Source organism: Protopterus annectens, chromosome 5.part0, assembly GCF_019279795.1.
Source record: "Protopterus annectens isolate FY-2018-M chromosome 5.part0, PAN1.0, whole genome shotgun sequence".
Lineage (NCBI taxonomy): Eukaryota > Metazoa > Chordata > Ceratodontiformes > Protopteridae > Protopterus > Protopterus annectens.
In genome coordinates, this window is record NC_056735.1 from 1,284,683,955 (window position 1) to 1,284,698,855 (window position 14,901).

Consider the following 14,901-nt stretch of genomic DNA (forward strand, 5'->3'; position numbering starts at 1 on the left):
AACTGTGATCTCATGGTGCATGATTATAAATAAATAAAAGATACATATTCATATTTTTCATGGCTTTGATCATAATGTAACACGATATGGTACAACATAATCAAATCAAATTCTACAACAGTGAATTTTTGTTTTTGTGAGATAAGTGAAGGTCAGTTATTTGCACCTGTTCCAAATTTGATTTGCCTTTCAAAATTTCATGTTTCCTTAAAAAATGTTCCACTTCAGACACCTGAAAAGGTGGCACCCATTCACATTATTGCCACACGTTTTGTTGTATAGTTTCTAAAAAGCTGTAGTCTACTGTTGTACGATGGAAATAAATTTAAGCAATTGTAAACAAGTTTGAAGCTGCAGTCTCACAGATTAACAGTCTGTACTGGATCCATTCAGTCCGGGGGTGTAGATAGGCATACCACTGTAGTCAAGTGAATACATTTTTTCCTGACATCTCTTGGAAACTTAATAGTTCAAACAGAACATAATGATTAGAACTAGACAATTATCTATCATACCGGCTGTAAAAACATTCTCTGTATCTCTAAAACAGATGTTTTATGGTTACAAATGGCAACAATTTAAAATAAAAGTGTCCCTTTCTGAAGTGCATATCGGCAGTATTTTGATAATTCAGTACATTTTTCAAATGATAGGGATGTGTGTCTGTTGGGGGAGCGACAGCATACCGTTCGAGTATAAATTATACATTTCAGCTACACCTCTGATTCAGTCACCACATTACACTGGTTAATGAAATTTCCATTTTGTTCACACCAAAAATAACTTAACTGTATATTGTCGCTACCACCAGCTTCTGAAACTACTTAACCAGAGCTCAAGTAAAGCCTTGAACACACTGGGTTTTGTTGGGGGCAAAGAGAACTTTTAAACATGAATGATAATGCCTAGCTGTCTAATTCTCACCCACTGGGACTGTTACATTTACTAGGGCATCTCATCTACCAGGCAGATAAATCCTGTTACAAATATACTGGTTTGTCTTTTCGGCTTTTCCCAGTTTGGGGTCGCCACAGCGGAAATCCGGTCCGCTAATTATTGGCAGTTGGTTTTTATGGTGTCGAGTTGCCAGCCCGACACCCAACCTTCAACAAAGGCATGCCCATTCAACGTATATATATATATATATATATATATATATATATATATATATATATATATATATATATATATATGTATGTATACAGCACTGTTGGCCACTTTCCATTATTGTGTTAACCACTGCATAAAAAACAATGCTGTTTGTTGTTTGAAGTGGAAATTAAAAGCTTCTGTTTCACCATGAATTACTTGCACGGAATGTCTTAAAGAGCGATTTGTCTAACATCTGAACCTGACTTCTTCTTCTTTTGGCTTTTTCCCAGTTAGGGGTCTCCACAGCAGATCACCTGTCTGCTCATGATTGGTAGTGGAGTTTTACAGTGTTGAGTTGCCAGCCCATCACCAAACCTTCCACGGAAGGCACACACACACACACACACACACACACACACACGCACTCACACCAAGGGCCAATTTAGAGTGTCCAATCCACCTACTGCATGTCTTTGGGATGTGGGAGGAAGGAAACCCACACAACCAAAGGGAGGCCATGCAGACGCCACACAGAAGGCACCCCAGCTGAGGATCGAACCGGAGAACCTCTTGCTGTGAGGTGACAATGCTAACCACTGCACCACCGTGGCTGCCCAACATCTGAAGCTAGAGGAAAAGCATCTTGCTGGTTGTATGAACAACTATAACTAAACTGATTTAAAAGGGTTTTAGCTCAGAATATCTTACTGAATTCCAATTAAATGCATTATTTAATATGATATAATAAGCTAAGTTAATTAAAGATCTGCTCTTGTCATGATGTAAATCACTCAGCAGAATCGCACACTCTATAATCACATGACTAGAGAGATCAGGGTAGGACTCAGGACAGCTGAGTGCCACGTGCTTTGCTGTTTTAACTCATTTTCATTTCAACTGGGTTGTGGCTGAAGGACCCAAGCCACTAAATAAATAAGGCATAAAATAAATGCTTTGCTGAATCTATATGCTGAAATTCTGTCAAGGTAACTTTGATTGTTTTTTGCACTGGTATGTAGTAAGTATTCAACGTTTTAGATTTATGTGTCTTGCAAAAGTGTTTTGCATTACTTGTCAAATGAGTGTGTGACAAGGAATGAAAAATATATAGTGGAAGTCAAGAGCAATGAATATGATATTTCTCTACTGTAGTTTTATGCGTCCTGTATATACTGTAGTCTGTTTTACCAATTTATCCTACTGACTGTTGAAAGTCTGGGAAACTATCACAAGGCAGCGCTGTTCTATGTCAGAAGAGAAACAGAAAGAGGTTGCCTTATCAAGAAAACCTTAAACTAAATATTTTCAGTGAATGCCAGTAGTTCAATCAATTTATCAAAGGTTATTTAACATCAAATAGAAAAGTCTCACATACACCAAATACAATAGCTGTCCTTGGGGGTACGATACTACCCTAGCTTCCACAGCTGTGCCTGCCTATTAAAGATTCTGCGAATGCAGAAAGAGTACATGGTGGCGCTCTCACTGAACATGCTGCTGTACATGTTGGCTGAACAATCCCATTACAGAAAGGGTTGAAAGCACTGAACAAAGTACTGCAATTATTTAAATAAGGAAGGTAAAATATGCTAATTTTCAAAGTCCATGCTGTCCCCATGGCTAAGGACTTCCAATGATCATGTCATCATGTCATGCTTGGTAACACATTGCCCTTGCGGAAGTGAGTAAGTTAAGGCATTAGTGTGAGTGATTGTGGCTGACCAAATATAAGAAGACTGAGAGTAGGCAGGAAGCATACTGACCATACTGTATGATATCTACTGAACAAACAAAAGTGAGAGTTTCACAAAAATCATCATCATCATCACCTCTCTGTTTCTTATTTTTCTATCAGGTCGGAGTGTTGTATCACCACTATTCTTGATTCAGAGCCGCTCAACTACATTATTCAATGATCAAGCCTGTCTGCCTCAGGTCTTATCTCATACATTCCAGTCATCTCTTCACTGTATATCCTCACCTCTTCTTTCCTTATATCTCCCAAATCTGTTTTATCAAATCATCTTTTGCCTTCCTGCATGTAACCAATTTATCGTTATTTTTTTTTACCTTCTCTATAACAGCTGTCCTACCTTCATTGCCCAGGTTTTTGTTATAATAAATGCATTTGTCCCACCACTGTTTTGCATTTCAGCTTCTTTGGCTTTCTTCTCTCATACATGCTATCCCTGACAGTTTGTGCTGGCTTGCTGCCATGTGTCTGATTCTGGCTTTGATCCCCTCTTTTAGATGTCACTTCCTCTCAACCCCAATTTCTCTCAATTGCCAGTATGATCACTGCCTTGTCTGAACTCAGTTTCAGCCCATGTACCTTCAGTTTTGCATTCTAGCCCTTTATATTCTATAGAAGTTCTGCTTATTGTGTCACATTGTCAGCATACAGTAGTGATACTGACCAATCCGCTCTGAGCTGTTTGCTAATGTAGTCTATTACCAGTATGAACAGAATTAGGCACAGAGCTCCCTGAGTCTGAACGCCCTTCCAGCTTGTGTCATTTTGCACTAAATCTATCAATATTTATGCGACTTAGAACCATTGCAGGCCTGCCCAAATCAGATTTCTCTGGACCTTCTCATATATTTTCTTCAAAACTAGGAATATCCAATTGAACATTTGCATCAGTTTCAACTTCTTCTCCATTATCTGTATCACTGCAAGTATTGGGGTGGTTGTGCTGCATCTTGATTTAAATACAAACTCTCCAGCCTCCTTGGTATACTCTGAATACTCATTTGACAATTACTATGTCCAGTACGTCTTTGCAATGTGACAAAAGTTGGATAGCTCTGTACTGCCCAAAGTTGTGATTATCCTCTAAAAACCCGCAACAAATGCTGATGATAATGACTGATGCACTGCCTCCTCAGTGGATGAAAGTTTACCCAAAGGCAGCAGCTGTTTGACATGTACAGCCACTTACTACATGAATGATTTAGAATACATTTTTATGCCAGTCCGTTTTTCGCTAAGTGTCTCTGTTAGAAAAAAAGGCAGCAGGATTTTTCTCTATTGAGTTGCAAAATGGTTTAGAACATAATCTGAATGCTTCCAAAATTTCTGTATAAATTTCTGAAGAATTCCAGTTTCAAAAACACATTGTCAGGTTGTGTATGAATCCAGGCCTGCCTAACACATGCTAGAAATGGCTGTAACATCAAAGGTGACATCAGGGATTTTTAAAAGTTACTTTGACAAACAAATAATACAGTTTTATGAAAAAATGCACATGGAATTATTTAAGCAAGTCCAAACCCTTTGGATTAGGATGGACATGGAATGTCAATGATTCAATTCTGAGTTTTACACGTTATCTTTTAAGTGAAAAGATATTGTTTAACTGGGTCTTGATCGAACATATACTGACAGAAATAACTGTAAAGTATTACAACTAACCCATACTCATTTTATTTACATTTCCACACAGCCAAGGAACAATCAGGAGGAACATTGTGTGGATTATTCAAAATGATGCCACCCTAGTAAGTCCTGCGATAAGTCATGTCAGACGTGATGAACAGGAGTAAAAAAATATGCAAAAAACATTTACTTTAGAACACTTATACAGACCCCCTTGTCAGATCAATGAGAAAAGAACATTTACCAATGAATCATTCATCCTGCCAGTGGAATATCTCTGCAATGAAAAATAAATATCTCTTGTTTGCATTCATAAAACAGTTGTCTATTTAGTCAGCAATTATTGCTTTGCATCCTCAATTGTTGAAGCTCTTACATGAATCACACTTCAGCAGAATTGCTGCAAAACTGAGCTACATAGCTAAATGATGATAAAAATATGTAGAAGTGCACAACTGCTTGCTGAGGTGATTTATTTTAAAATGTGAATGGATGAACAGGCTCACAGTACGCTGGATGACAGCAGATAGAAATGACAGTAACATGACAAGGAGTAAATTACACTCTTCATAGTTATCGAATTTGCTACTCTGCAGTGGAAGGAAAAGAAATGGGAACCGTTTTTCTTTCTTTCTGTAGCTTATGGCACTGATTTTTTTACAGATGATTCTGCAGATCCCCTTCTTGTGATTCAAGACTTACCTCACAATGAAGAAGCAGTTTCTTGCAGACAGATTTAAACTACATGTCCAGGGTCTAATATGAATTTTGTAGTGTTTTTTTTTTAAATAAAAATTTAATTTTCCTTCCTAAAGAATCACTTTTCAGACAGTGAAATAAAGATTTTTATAAACAATGCCTATTTCTGTCTCTGTCTTTATAAATATATATATATACATATATATATATATATATATATATATATATATACATATATATATATATATATATATATATATATATATATATATATATATATGTATATAAATTTTTTGTTATAAATATATGGATCCCTATTAGATGATAGAGTTTTCAGAAACTGAAAATTCATATGGCCAGGACCATATGACTGAGTTTCTGAAAACTTGAACATAAAAAAAAAAACACCACAAAAATCTTCCTCGTTTTACATTTTTGCAGGGGGGCAAGCCCTTTTCTTTCATTCTACATTGATCTTAGAGTTGCTGTATATAATTAGCAAGCAGTGTAGGGGTGCATGGAGGTTAAGTCCCTCTGCAAAAAAAAAATTATTACTTTTTATTTATTTACTTTGATTAATTCAATTTTGACCAGTTATGCTTGATGTTTTGCCTTCCAATATCAATCGCATTCAACTGTATGTTATATATATATATATATATATATATATATATATATATATATATATATATATATCCCATGACAAACAGACAGTCTTTGAAAAGCTTTTAATATGAAAAAAACATCATATTCAGGACATTAGTTTCTTCAATGTTATTATTTGAAATGCTGAGCTATACAATTTTGTATTACAATTTTTTTCAAGGAATGGCTTCTTGTGGATTATAGATAATGATGCACTAATTTCCTAACTACTTTTTTTCAGTCCATTTCGTCTAGATTTATGTGAATGGAGACATTAATTTCTGTGAGTGAAAGGTTATTATTTTAATAACTTTCTCAAAGGATTCTGCATGGATGAACAGTTTTTGTTTTCTTGTTCTTTTGTGGAAACCATTAAATATTCCCCAACATATTATTATTAATTTAAGCAGTATTTATATATTCTTATCATGTTTACTTTGTACATGGAGTTTCGTCCTTTTATTTTAATGTAAGGGCTTTGGCATTTTCAACCATTCCTCCAAAATATGATTTTTACTTTATTTTTTGCTTTAGGAAAAGGAAACTTAGTATAATTGAAAGTGATATTTAAAACAGCAGACTCAAGTCCTGATCTGAACTTAACGGTTTATCTTGTAATATATATTCTAACTTACAAAAGAGATAATGAAAACTCCTCCGTGTTTTATACAGTATTAATTGTATGCAGCTCATTGCCACAATTATAAGCGAGTTACTCTTTCTTACTTAAGCAATATTCAAAGTTTGGCAGTCAGTGATGGAGGGCTTTTGTATAGCTGGTGTGTGTGTGTGTGTGTGTTTGTGTATTATATATTTGTTGAGAGAGAGCTATAAATATACGCTGTGGCATAGATTTTACATTTATATACATATATATATATATATATATATATATATATATATATATATATATATCTGCACACACAGATGTCCACACACACACACACACACACACACACACACACACACACACACACACACACACACACACACACACACACATATATATGCATATATTGAATTATCAGTATGCTCTATAGATAATTCAATACAGTGAATCTCACACTATCAATAACTAGGCTCACACTGAATACCTAATTTTAAAAACATTCTAGAAACAGTGTTCTTGCATGCAGGCCAGATTCCCTGCACCCCCCATATGGTGGACTGTGCCCTCTAAGCCTCTGCAACTTTATACATATATCAGCTTCAAGAGCTTTGAAGATTGGAAAAAAGGGCAGTTTCCCATTCTCTAGTGTCTCCTGACCTTGTATTATATATTTCAACTAAGTAAATGTATCCTATTATTTGTGTGTGTGGATATAGATATATAGATATAAAGATATAGATATGTATATGGATATATGAGATAGAGAGGCAGTGGTTAGATACTGATATGGGGTATCACATTCAAGTGATCAATGACAAAGTGGTCAAAACACTTTAGAGTTGAAAAATAAGTGCTTAAAGCATGTCCAGTCAAATTTATTGTACTGAACATGCCCCACTTCTAGACCCATGTTAAAGCTTACCACAGAGTTGAGTGGCAGTTGTTTGCTGGTGAAATGTGGGTTTTCTTCCCTGTTTGAGATATTAAAGCTCATCCAGGAGTTGTTACTGGTTATATTGCAATCAATTTTTTCAGTTGTTAGCCATTCACTGAAGTAGTTTGATGAAATTACATATACTGATATATGGATGTGGACATGGCTATAGATATAACTTTTGACAAGATATTATTTATTTATTTAACATTTGTTGACTGGGAAAGTCCGACTAGGTTCCACAGATCCTGTTTTCAGTGGAGGCTCGGGGAGAAATGCTCCAGAAGCATGTGGGAGGAAACCCACGCGAATGCAGGGAGAACATGCAAACTCCACACAGAAGGCACCCCAGCCGAGAATCGAACCGGAGAACCTCTTGCTGTGAGGCGACAGCATTAACCGCTGCACCACTGTGCCACCCCTAAATTGTGAAAGTTTCATACTTTTTAAATGCAAAGGCTTTGGCATTCTTTACCATTCCTGCAACAATTTAAAAAAAATATGCTTTTTTTATCTTCTTTTTACTTTACAAAAGGAAACTCAAGATAATACAAAGTGATATTTAAAAATCCATCAAAAAATTAAGAATTGATAGAAACACATCAAAGCAACTACAACTGAAAATCTAATGTAAATAATAAATTATTGAAAAAATGTTAATTTCATACCAATTTAAACTTAAGTCATTGCAATTTGGAAAACTGCAGTTAAATTGTTCTGATTTTTCTTCCTTTTCAGTACACAGATGAATGCTAGCATTTATGTTATAGACTGGTTTGTATTCCACAAAAAAAAAATATATATATATATATATTTATATATATATATATATATATATATATATATATATATATATATATATATATATATATATATATATATGGGCCTCAAGATAGTGTTACCATCCATTTATGTGTAGGAGTATAATATTCCCATCTCCCCAACATGTGGTCTTTGTTCCCTAAGCCCTCCTTAGTTGCATATACTAACCTTAAGGTTACAAAACCATGACAAAAGTGAAAATTTTATAAAAAAAACAAAAAAAAAACAGACATAGTCAACAAAACTATACCACAGGTCAACTAATCTGCATCCCAACTGAATGTAGATCTAATGTGACCCTTCCATCAAAGCACATTTCTACCAAATGCGTGTCTCTCCCGGTTTAATTTCTCCAAGCCTTTTGCTTTTCTAATACCATGATGGGAATGGACCACATCCCTAAGTCAAAGTATGACTGAAGTTTATGAAATAAGTATTATTTCAATCTTTGATGATAGCCAGAGGTGCTTTTTGCAGCACGTGCATTGTGCCCAGAAGTGACTCCTGCAAGTCATACAGAGTTACATGTTTCAGTAGCATATCCAAGTATGGCTGCAAATTCTTTTTTATGAGACCCGTTGCTCCTGCCATTCATTTATAGATGTAAGATATGTAGAATATATTTTTGATCAACTGCTTGTACACCTGGAGAACTTCCCAAGATTTTCAATTTTAGTGAAATTAAAATATGTGACTCCAGACACCATAGTCACTCATACAGCATTCTTATTGCTAAAATTACAAATTCTGTAATGCATAAGAATCCAGTTATCCACTAACCACTTGAATTTATCTAGAGCCAATAATTCAGTGTTATGGCTACTTCATGTTTTAGCATCTTATTCTATAAGTATGTCTTTACCTGTTAGTGACTTTGTAAGTACTACATTATTTAGTCAGTGTGAATACCACATATTGTTTGATCTCTGAATTTGTTTGAAGTCTGGTCCAGCCCTGAGGCATGACTCACTGTCTGAGAATGTGGTTTGGCATTTGTTGTCACCTGATACCTAAAGCCATAAGTCTGGAAAATCAGTGTTTTACTACGATTCTGAGGCAAACATAATCTCTGCTGTCCTAGTTGAAATGTAGCAGGATATCCATGTTGCCTTATTTTGAGAAGTAAATAAAGGATATTACTGTATGCAGATATTACTGTAGCAGTAGCATGGGCAGCCACAGTGGTGCAGAGGTTAGCATTGCCACCTCACAGCAAAAAGTTCTTTGGTTTGATCCTTGGCTGGGGTGTCTTCTGTGTGGAGTCTGCAAGTCCTCCCTTTGGTCGTGTGGGTTTCTTCCGGGTGCTCCAGTTTCCTCCCACATCCTAAAGACATGCTATAGGTGGATTGGATACTCTAAATTAGCGTGAGTGTGTGTGTGTGCCTTCTGTGGAAGTTTGGGCACCAGGCTGGCAACTTGATACTGTAAAACTCCACTGTCAATCATGAGCAGACAGATGATCCACTGTGGTGACCCCTACCCGGGAAAAGCCAAAAGAAGACTACAGCAGTAGCACAAAACAGTGTCACCCTTTTGACAGTCCTAACACAGCTAAGGAGCACTTTTGTCTTTCTTTTTGTGTAGCAATCCATCATTTCAACAGGCTGTTTAATTTGCAACAGATGTGGTCTAAACCAATAACAAAACAAAGTGCATTTTTCACAGTAAAATTGTATTAGACATTACATTTAAAATCATATCTCAGTTGATTAATTACTTTCCCCATTTTACAATATGCAATGTGTCAACTGTCATTAAAAAGGTGGGATTAAGTATTATTACAGGACAGGCAACAAAATATACAGGATAAATAATGTACTGCGAATATACTTAATGTTTTTCAGACTAATGTGTGATTTTCACAGTCGTGATTTAAGCACTGTTTTACCCTAAACAAATCACATAGCTTTCCCCTGGCTGCCAGACAGCATATGTAAACAGAAGCATCCCAGAAGATTGTGCATGAAAAAAATAATTAACACGGTGTAAGTTTTTTGCAAGACATATGCTTAGCTGAATATCACTAATTTATTACAGAAGTTTATTTACGGAATAGATATAAAAGTCTTTCAAAATCTGATTGCCTTAAGAGCTGAAAAATTAGTGCAAGTATTTCAACATGCCTACACAGAAGATGTTGCTACCTTTTCATAATTTTCACTGTAAGCATAGATGCTTAATTGTATCACATGAATTACTGTCACATTGTCACATAAAGAATTCTAAGTGATACTAAAATACGACTGTTGAAAAAAATTAGAAGCACATGAAATGTAGGTACTGCAGTTGATTGAGTTTATGATATACATGCTGGCTTACTTAGAATCTAAAGTACTTGCTTATTGAAAATTTATTTTATTGTTGAAGCTTCTCAGGCCATCAGTATAAGTATTTAGCAAAATTATGATTATTCTTTAGTTGAATTTCTGGTAATCAGACCCAGTAGTGTAATTTGTAAAATGATTGCTAAATATAATCACCAAGATACTACAGTTGTCTAACATATCCATCACAGAGACTGCAGTGTGCCTGGAATACTGTAATACACTCACATTAATCTGGTTTGTTGCACATGAAACAAATGTATGCTAGAGTGAATGTTTACCAACATGCAACACCTCCACAGCTCCACAAACTAATTTACTAACTCAGCTTTATTATATCAGAGGAAGCTAAAATTTTTAGATTTTCTAGCAAAATTAATGAGTTTCTTTACTCACTGGTATGTTAACATAATTCAGTAAGTAGAACACTTTTTTTTTATTATTTATGTGTAGCCTGTAAGCCTATGGGATATAAATGCCTCTTTTCATGGGCAACACAAGAGCGTTCTCTTTAAGTGTGTTGCTCAAAGAAAAACAGTAGCCAATTGGAAGCAGAGGGAATCAAACCCTGGACTACAGAAACCAACTTGTTAACAGCTCATAGCATTGATCCTCTGCAATACCAGACTAAGAATTCCCTGTGAAGATTTCTTTATATTTTCTGATAAGCAGTCTGTGCATTATTATTGTACTTCTCATATACAGATATTCATAATAAAACTCTCTGGAACCATGGTTTGGTTGCTTGAATTTTGAATTGCTGAATGGTGACTATGTGATAGTGATACACTAGTCTAGTTCCCCATCTGTGTAGCATTATTAGAAATCTGTTCCCAATACTTTTCTCCCCCATAGATTTCAAAGCCTCACACATAGAGTCAAATGCCCCTTCCCCCAAAAGACAGCCATTATTTATCCACAGCATGGCTGAGGGGGAAAAATGTATATGATATTGACCCAGTCCACACATAATCTTATTTTTTCAAGTATTGGGTAGTTGTGAGAAGTAATGCTATAATGAGGCATAACTATGCACTAATGATCTTTCTACAACTTACCACTGCAGTATTTTACTATAGTTGTACACCAGACAGTATATGGATTTCTAAAAAAATACTTTATGCCCATTTTAATGAATACTTTCATTGCATGAAATGCAAATAGCTAACAGAAGATAAGGAGACAAAAATGAAAAGCAAATGAGTAACTTCATTACTGACATTAGCACAACACTGCTGACAATTACATTTGGGGTGATACACATCTTTATATGTTAATAGATGGGATGCCTACCTTCATTCACTCATCTCCCTTTTAATATACTTTATTGTGATTCGGTCATCTTTTTTGTATAAGTGGATTTAAGTTATTCAGGTATCAAGTAAAATGGAACTGAACATATTAACAGATACTGACTTTTAAAATATTTACTTTGAAAATTAACACACCAAAAGTCACGCCTGCTTTCCCTTTCTTATTTGTCACAATTTTTTATGGTGCACACCCATTAGTTTCTATGGTAGCAAAAAAACGACGACAGTGAATTCACCTAGGCTAGTCCGGCAGAGAGGCAAACGTGGCTCAAATGAGGTCCAAAATGAAGGAATTTCTAAAATCAATTTAATTTAAACAGAACTAAAAAAAAACGAAATAAAAGTCCCTTAATTAACACACGATAAGCGCTTTCGATAAAATCTTCCTCAGATTGTAGTGGAGTGTGGGACTAATGTTCATATTTAGATAATATGTCAGTAATTGATCGTCCAATCCACAGACAGTAAAAATAGTTACACCACCCATTTTACATATATGAAGCCAAAGACTTCTGCTCTTTGCCAGCATGGCTTCTATTCACTTAGAGAATGCAGATCCTAGATAGAATGTAAATTAGGTATAATTTGTACCCAATCGGGAATCCCAATAGTATAATGCTTTACTATGATAATTCTAATTCGTCTGTATATACCTACCAAAGATCACTGAAATTGCTTCCATAGTATAAAGGTCTCAGTAAGGCTGCATTAGTCAGCCAAAACAAATGTGGTTGTTAAAAAAATCTGTGATCCCAATACTCCCTGTCTCAATGGGGAAGAGATGATTTGTCAGGCATAAGCAGCCAATCCCTGTTCCAAAAACACAAAGCCCGCCAGTCATGCCAAGCACAAACCAGTCGATGTATGTACACAAAAATCATGTCCAATCAAAAAATCCAAAAAGATGAAAAACCTCTTAAGTAGTAACTAGATACTGAATTAACTGAAAGGTTCATATGTGATAAAATACTTAGTTGTATAGTCGGGTTCACACTCATATCTTGGAATATGAGAATCCACGAAGGGTCTACGGAGCATAATTGACCAATCAAAATATTCAGAGTGTAAAAGCAACCTATCATTGTTGATTCACTAATCTCTATGGCCAACCAAGGACGCTCAAAAGATGGCAGAAGTGCTGTAGTCTCATTCAACACATTATTAAACTGACAGACAGTTGTGGCTGTGTTGCTATATCTCTAATGAACAAGTTATGACCATCACAGAATTCATTCTAGGGAACTCAAAGGCTTCCTATGTAATTTCAATAACATATCATCCAAGGGGTTTCTATGTGACAATCAAGTTTCCACTGATATCTTGGTATATGATAGTCAATAGGAAAACTAGCAGACATAATTTGCCAATCAAAAGCTCCTAGTCTGTAAAAATAACCAATCCTAGATGATTGATTTGATTCCAAGGCCAATCAAAGTCGCTAAACAATAAAAGGGATGTTAAAGTCCCATTCTGCACATCTTGGATGGTTTCCCATATCGCTATGGAGATTTACACAACTCATATGGGTATCATATGTTTCCTGTATCTTATGAAAACAATTCATTTCACCTAACGTATATTGTAGGTCATTCAATCTTATTTTATATACTAATATGATATTCCTCAAAGATAGGCCGGATTTCTTTGCAAAAACAGAGGTATGATCAATTTAACAATAGCGATTCGCTTTTAACTAGTCAGAGGGCAATAGTGATTGGATAAAGTTAAACCAATCCAAGTTGTCAAAATACAAGAATTACAAATCACAATTGGAAAATAGTGACCTCTTAATAGCATCAATTTTAGTAGGAATTGCATTATTTATAAGACTGAAAAGGATCCTACGATGAATGTAGAACTTATTCAATCAATAATAGGTCTCCTTTATGAGAAAGAATACGTGTGGATAAAAACACACCAATGTTAGCTCATAGTGTGAACCATTGATTTAAATATGCTGTTTCTTTATAGTCAGTCTTCTCAGTTTCAATACTGGTTTTAGAGGGAAAATACTATTCAGACCTGGAGGCTGATCAGCTCTTAAATTAATTATCCATTTGGTTTCTCTTAATTCAGTCATATTCTCAATATCACCCTTCCTTGGTCCAATACAAATGCTCTCAATGACTTTAAATAGAAATGAATGTCCTCTGTTTGCATCTATATGAAGAGCCAGGGCATTATGCACATCTTTATTAATGATGTCTCTTTGATGTCTTTGTACTCGTTTTTTAAACATCTGGTTGGTCTTTCCCACATAGAAAGATGGACAAGATTTACAAGTAGCCAAGTAAATTACATTATAGGTTGTGCATGTTGCCTTAGCATCAAAGGTGTATTTTCTATTGGTTACTGGATGTTCAAACTGGTTATTACTATCTATGAGTGGACAAATATTACAATTGCTACACATAACTGTGCCTTTCCCCCTTTTATTAAATTTCTATTGTGATGGTTAATACACAGTAATCTTTTTATATTCTTTTTATTTTTATAACTGAATTGTGGCCTTTCTCCGACTATGTCCTTTAACTGTGGATATTGTGTTAAAACAGGCCAGAACTGGTTTATCCCTTTCTGGACTTGGTAATTATCAGTACTATAAGTTAAGAGAAACATGGTTGTGGTATTCTCTTGTGTGGACCTTTCATTTCGTTCTCTAATAATAGGCTGTAGATCTTGCTCTTTGTAACCTCTCTCTTTGAGATTATTCGGTAAGGTTTGTATTTCTCTGTTCCATGTGGATTCCGGTTGCAACATTTATGAATTCTAATAGTTTTGTTGGTCATAATGTTTTTCGTAATGTGCCTAGGATGCATGCTACTCTTCAATAGATAATGATTTCTCCATGTACTTTTCCTGTACAATTCAATGTCCAACTTTCCTGTCTCATTGAGTCTAATATTTACATCCAGAAAGCTGATGACATATCTGGAATAATTCAATGTGAATGTCAGATATGAAGTAGTAAGGTACCTATGGAATTGTTGGAATTGTTCCACATCACCTTTCCATAAGATGAATAAATCATCAACAAAATGTCCATAGTACAAGATGTTGCTGTACCACAGATTATTAGTGTG